The sequence below is a fragment of the Pongo pygmaeus genome, chromosome 10 (genome assembly GCF_028885625.2).
Source record: "Pongo pygmaeus isolate AG05252 chromosome 10, NHGRI_mPonPyg2-v2.0_pri, whole genome shotgun sequence".
In the NCBI taxonomy this organism is placed as follows: domain Eukaryota; kingdom Metazoa; phylum Chordata; class Mammalia; order Primates; family Hominidae; genus Pongo; species Pongo pygmaeus.
The window spans coordinates 131270155-131276529 of NC_072383.2; the positions used below are offsets into that span (position 1 = coordinate 131270155).

Below are 6375 nucleotides of genomic sequence, written 5' to 3' on the forward strand. Positions count from 1 at the left end.
GCAATAAGAATGCTTCACCAGCGTTCTAGGTATCCCTTAACCCAGGCAAGTTGATACCTAAAATTAACCATCACAGCCACTGAGGTTTGGCAGTAGCTTTTCCCTGCAGTGACCCCCAGCCTAGGTTGACTTGTACCCTGAAACAGCGAGGGAAGAGCTCCACATCCAGCAGGAGGAGACTGGCTGGATAAATGCGGTGTGTTTAAACAATGGCTACTCCTCCGGCATTTAAATCATGTTATAAAAAGTATAATAGATACAGAATCTATTACGTTTTTTAAATGTTATAAACTCATGCCCAGTATGCACTTGGTTTTGTAAAATCGAGGAGAGTTATGTGGAACGCGTAACCGAAATGTAAAGTGTGATTTTCATGGAGCTACAGCTTTAGAGACAACATGTATTTTCCTTTTTACACTTCAGTTTATTTTACAAGTTATCTACAATAAGCATCAATTACTGACATAATTAGAAAAAGTTTGCTTTATTTTTCTACATGCGAAAGCACAAAGAACAATAAATGTCACAGATGTGGCACATTTGCACAACCCCATTTTTAACACTTGAGGACACCCCCGTCTCTCTGCTCTGCCCAGCCAGGTCCAGCATCCCTGAGCCAAATCTCTGCAAATGTTCCAGTCAGGACAGATTAAGTTTCACCGTAAACCAGAAGCTCATCTTTATTTCTAGGCAATTTATTTAAGAGCCTCCTAAAATCTACTAACTTCCAGGCTGAAAATCATTTAAAATCAAATGAGTTTCCTCACCGGATAAAACTTGAGATCATCCTTCAGCTTTGGAGATAATAGAACTGAGCAGTCATTTCCTCCCCACGCTGAGGGAGCTGAGTGATGGAGGGGCGGCATAGGTCTTCCGAGGAGGCCCCGTGAGCCCCATGGCTGTTTCCCAACGCCAGTGGAGGAGGGAGGTTAGAGGCTCCCTCTGCTGTTATCCTGCAGGTGGAGGAAGCCCTGAGCATCCCCTCCAGCCCCTGAGGTCCATGGGACCTCAGGTCCTGGGGGGCCCCCACCCCCACCAGCCCGGCGTGGCCTCAATCCCGCTTATGCACAGCCCAGACCACACCCCTGCCCAGCGAGCTCCCCCGAGGCTCTTCCTCGTGGCAGAAGAGATTCTCAGAGCCCTCTGCGGAGTGCCAAGTGCGCAGGGAAGTCACAGCTGACCTGTCACCCCAGGCCCAACTGCTCAGTGCCCCAGACCTCTCACTGTGCGTGGCCCCAGGCCCTGCAGAGTCTGCCCCACCCCCTCCAGCCTCCTTTCACACTTCCCCACTGCATCAGTTCGCCTTTGTAGCAATAATGCTTAGAAACAAATCACCCGGAAACTCTGGTTTCAACCCAAGTATATATTTCACTCACAAGCCGCAGGTCAGGGGTCAGGCTGGGCTCAGCAAGTGGCTCTTCTGTCCTCGCCGGGGTCACTCAGGGCTCACTCATCTAGGGCTGCTTGGCTCTCGGCTGCCACCAGGCAGCTCTGTCCCATCCCTTGAGTGTGTCTCATTCTCCACACTGCTCTGCGATGGTGAGGGTGAGAGGAAGAGCCAGCAGGTGCCTTCCCAGCCTCCGCCCGCGTCCCATCCCACGGCCAGACACAGAACAAAGGAACGGGAGAGACTCTGGTAGGGTGAGCAGCTGAATCACATCGCGGGGGTGGGAGACAGGTGGGTGAGAGCCGGGGGGATGAAGCGACCCCTCCCTCAGCGCCGGGGCTGGGACCCGCTGGCCACTACTGACCGAGGCCCGCCCTCCTCGCCACTCAGCATGCAGCGCCACTGGCCCGGGCGGCCTCACCTCCCTCCTCTCCAGCCACACCTGCGCCCAGGACAGTCGTCCCCTCCAGAGAAGCCCCCAAGAGCACCGCAGCCTGAGTCACAGCCTTTGACACACTCTGACACTTTCCTTCCCACAGTTGTCATTGTTTGGGACAATAAATGATTCCCCAGTGCATCAGCCGAGGATGGACGCCGCAGGCGGACAGAGACCTTGACCGTTGTGTTCCGCCAGGTTGGACCTCCTGGCCCAGGGCGTGGCATGGCAGGTGCTCGGTGGACCCTGGCCAGGAACAAACAGCAGAGGTGCCACGGGGATGGCCTGGGGGACAGAGCAACCGATTGAATGTGGGCGATTTGCTATACGTGATTTACTCCTCACCTGAGGGGGCCGAGCTGCTGCCCTGGCGCTGCTTCCTCCCTCCCTGGGGGAGGGCCCTGTCCCGAGGGTGAGGCCAATGCCTTCCCTCCCCCCACCCACCCAGCCTGGCCCATAGGGTGCACTCGCCTCACCCCATCATGAAGGACTCGGGTCCAGGCCCCTGCTCCTATCTCCAGCCCTGCTTGTGAATTCTGCACGGCAAAGAGAGGTCCCTTCCCGACAGCGTGGGCTTGGCCTCCAGGAAAACATGCTCAGAAGAAACTGAGTGATGTAGATGAATCGGGCATGCTCAGAGGCAAATTGACCATGATTATTCACTACAGCAGCCCAGAGCAATGCCCTCTGGACTCTCATTGTCATTGTGATACGAAAATACATTATTTTTAAAGACTGTTGAGTGAGTCAAACCCCGGCGCTCTCATTAATGTTCCCAGGCTCAGAGGAGCAAACCCTGGAGAGCCTCGTCCCCCGCTAAGCCCCGCTCTGCCTGCCTGAGGCTTAGGAAACGGCCAGGACAGGGGAGAGCCCGGGGGATGCGGATGCTGTGGTTGGCTCTGTCTGGCAGCAGCGAAGGCTCCAGGACTCTGCACAGAGCTCCAGCCCTGGGGCCTCCCCAAGGAGTGAGGGACACCCCTCCAATTTTGAGAAATAAAACCTGCAGGGAATTCACACTGTTTTGGGAGACCCAGAGCCCAGCACCCCGGGCAGGGCCACACTCAGCTGCGTGTAGCTGAAACCTGATGAAATAGCCACCCTGGGCAGGGGCCACACCCAGCTGCGTGTAGCTGAAACCTGATGAAATAGCCACCCCGGGCAAGGGCCACACCCAGCTGCGTGTAGCTGAAACCTGATGAAATAGCCACCCCGGGCAAGGGCCACACCCAGCTGCGTGTAGCTGAAACCTGATGAAATAGCCACCCCGGGCAGGGCCACACCCAGCTGTGTGTAGCTGAAACCTGATGAAATGGCGGCGGAACACCTGCTCCTCAGAGTGTGGCCCCAGACCAGCTGCGTTTGCATCACTCAAGAGGCCCTCGGGAATGCAGAGCCCCAGGCCCCTCCAGAGCTGCTGAACCTGAATCTTACCAGCGACTTGTGTGTTTTGTCACAGTCCCCTAGAGGATCTCTACTCACAGCAAGAAGACCACGGGGGACCCTGCATGGCTTGAGGCCATCACAGCTGAGGTCTCTGCAAGACGATGCCACTGGTCTCTTCCTCACGGTACAGGACGCAGCCCCAGCCACCAAGGAGCCGTCAGGAAGAAAGGGGGACGGAGGCAGGGAGACGGACAGCACCTGAGGAGAAACGTCCCTTTAAATCCCCATAGACCAGAATCCGTCCCGTGGCCACACCTAACTGCAAGGGAGGTGTGAACAACAGATTCCGTTTCCAGCTGGGCACACGGCTGCCCTGAACAGAAGCAACGATTGGTAAGAAACGAGGTAGAGGGAAGTCGCTGTGTGATAGGCAAGGTCTGCTACACAAATACGCAAAGGGCGCACATGGTGGTCCCCCGCCACCCCGCGCCCGCAGGAGTCCCCACCTGAGGCCGGAAGAGGCAACCAGTCCATGGCAGACACCCGGAGGGAGGAGTCCAGAGCCATCCACATGACACCAGAGCAAAGGGAGTATCTGGAAAATTATACTCCAAATGTCAAGGTTAAGATCACCTGGACACTGCAGGGGGAGTGGGGAAAGACAGATGGAGAGAGAGACAGAGAGAGACAGAGACCAAAAGAGAGGGAGACCGAGAGACAGGTAGACAGAGAGAGAGGGAGGGAGGGAGACAGAGAGAGATACAGAGAGACAGAGAGAGAGGGAGAGAGAGAGAGAGACACAGAAACAGAGAGAGAGGGAGAGAGAGACACACAGAAACAGAGAGAGAGAGAGAGAGAGAGACACAGAAACAGAGAGAGAGAGAGAGAGAGACACAGAAACAGAGAGAGAGGGAGACAGAGAGAGAGACAAAGAGAGAAGGAGACAGAGAGAGACAGAGACAAAGAGAGAAGGAGACATAGAGAGAGGGAGAGACAGAGAGAGAGGGAGAGAAGGGGGAGAGAGAAAGAGAGAGGAAGAGAGAGATAGGGAGACAGAGACAGAGAGAGCGAGAGATAGGGAGGGAGAGAGAGAGTTGGGGGGAGAGAGGGGGAGAGAGAGGGAGAGAAGGAGACAGAGAGAGAGAGAGAGGGACAGACAGAGAGAGAGACAGAGAGAGAGAGGGAGAGAGACGGAGAGATAGAGAGGGAGGGAGAGAGAGAGACAGAGAGGGACAGAGAGGGGGGAGAGAGAGGGGGAGAGATGGAAGAGGGGAGAGACAGAGAATGCATGCAAAATACAGGCGGAAGACAGAAACACAGGAAACCTAGTTCTAGGACCAAAGGAAGTTTTTTATAATTTTTTCATAGCAAAACAACTTTATAATAACCTAAGTTCAATAAAAATAAGAATTTAAAATAAGGTAATAAAATGAATTGATATGAAGAGAGAGATTGCAGATCTTAGGAAACAAATCGAGGACCAAAATAACACCATTAAGGTCCTAATAAAGAACCTAAAAATGCGGAGAAATATAATAGCACCATTAAAAATCAATGTTTTAAGAATTCCGTATCCTACTTTTATTTGTAAAACAACCCTTTTATTATTATAGAGTAATAGATACGCATTGTAGAATATTAGAAAATATAAGCAAAATGAGAAAACACTTGTGGTCAGGAGTTTGAGACCAGCCCAGTCAACATAATGAAACCCCGTCTCTACTAAAAATACATGGCGGGCTGGGCGCGGTGGCTCACGCCTGTTATCCTTGCACTTTGGGAGGCCGAGGCGGGTGGATCACCTGAGGTCAGGAGTTTGAGACCAGCCTGGCCAACATGGCAAAACCCCATCTCTGCTTAAAAAAAAAAAAAAAAAATTAGCTGGGTGTGGTGTTGTGCACCTGTAATCCCAGCTACTCGGGAGGCTCAGGCAGGAGAATCACTCGAACCCGGGAGGTAGAGGTTGCAGTGAGCCAAGATAGCATCATTGCACTCCAGCCTGGGGGGCAAGAGTGAAACTCTGTCTCAAAAAAATAAATAGAAAATAAAAATACGTGGTGGCACATGCCTGTAGTCCCAGCTGCTCAGGAGGCTGAGGCAGGAGAATCACTTGAACCCGGGAGGTGGAGGCTGCAGTGAGCTGAGATTATGCCACTGCACTCCAGCCTGGGAGACAGAGTAAGACTCCGACTAAAAAAAAAAAAATTCCACGTTTCCACAGTGCAGACCCTTCAGCCCCTTCCTTATGCGAACACACAGGCAGGCACACACCTGCATGGACACCTGGCGCACGCTCCTCGCTGCTGCCTGCTTAGATCAGTCCGTGGTCCCCTTCGTTCCATTTCACTCTGTTTTGACTCAGTTAACACCCAGACCTGAACTGACCTAAAAATTGTCCCGGGCAGCAGGTCTCTTGAAAGCAGAAGCCATCGAGAGCCACCCATGGCCCTGGGCTGTCGTGCCCCTGAGCAGAGTCCGGCTTGCTGAGGGGACCCAGGACGCTTGTTCTGCAGGCGCCTCGAGGGTCCAGTTGCTCTGCCTGGTGTTCTTAGCTTGTCCATCTCTGGCATTATCTGGAAACTGCAGGTTACATTAAAGGTTTTCTGAAATCATGTGAAGAGTCTGGCATGTCCGCTCTCCACAGGTCGCGTTGCGTATGTTGAGTTGCATCACAACAATGACATCTGGCTGTACCGCTATGAGTGACGGTGAGATCAGCCTGGAAGGGAGGACCACGCTCTGCCTCCTCCATTTCCAGCCACCTCTCCACGCCCACATCCGGAAGATCATCTTCATGGCATTGCACTGGCGCCCTGTGGATGTGGCTCCTCGTCCGTCATTCCCGGAATTGTTTTAATGCCAGTTGATAATTCTTGCCTGGAGCCATAATGTCACCAGCATTTACTAAGTTATATTTTTCTAATTCTATTATAATTTCTATATGTATTATCTGCCACTGAAAATCAAATATTGCCAAAGGAGAAAAGCTTGAAATAAGCAGAGTAAATGTAGATGAAAAAGACGATTCAGAGAGAAGCTAATCAACATAAGGAAGATGGGTTTCCCTGAAGTCAAGAGCCAGCAAGTGGAAGACTTAGTGTATCCAAAGACAAATTTCTCTAAAATAATAATAATAATAAACACATTGGACTGGCAGATCTGAAGAGGG

The 6375-nt window shown here is 52.4% G+C and overlaps 1 long non-coding RNA gene across 1 annotated transcript; it reads right to left on the minus strand.

Annotated features, from left to right (window-relative positions):
- Positions 1-477: 477 nt before the first annotated feature.
- Positions 478-3569, minus strand: LOC129010518 (uncharacterized). The gene is made up of 3 exons (XR_008493016.1): positions 3303-3569; positions 1377-2108; positions 478-953 (listed from the first exon to the last, which is right to left on the minus strand). It is a non-coding gene; the product is annotated as an uncharacterized LOC129010518 (long non-coding RNA).
- Positions 3570-6375: the final 2806 nt, after the last annotated feature.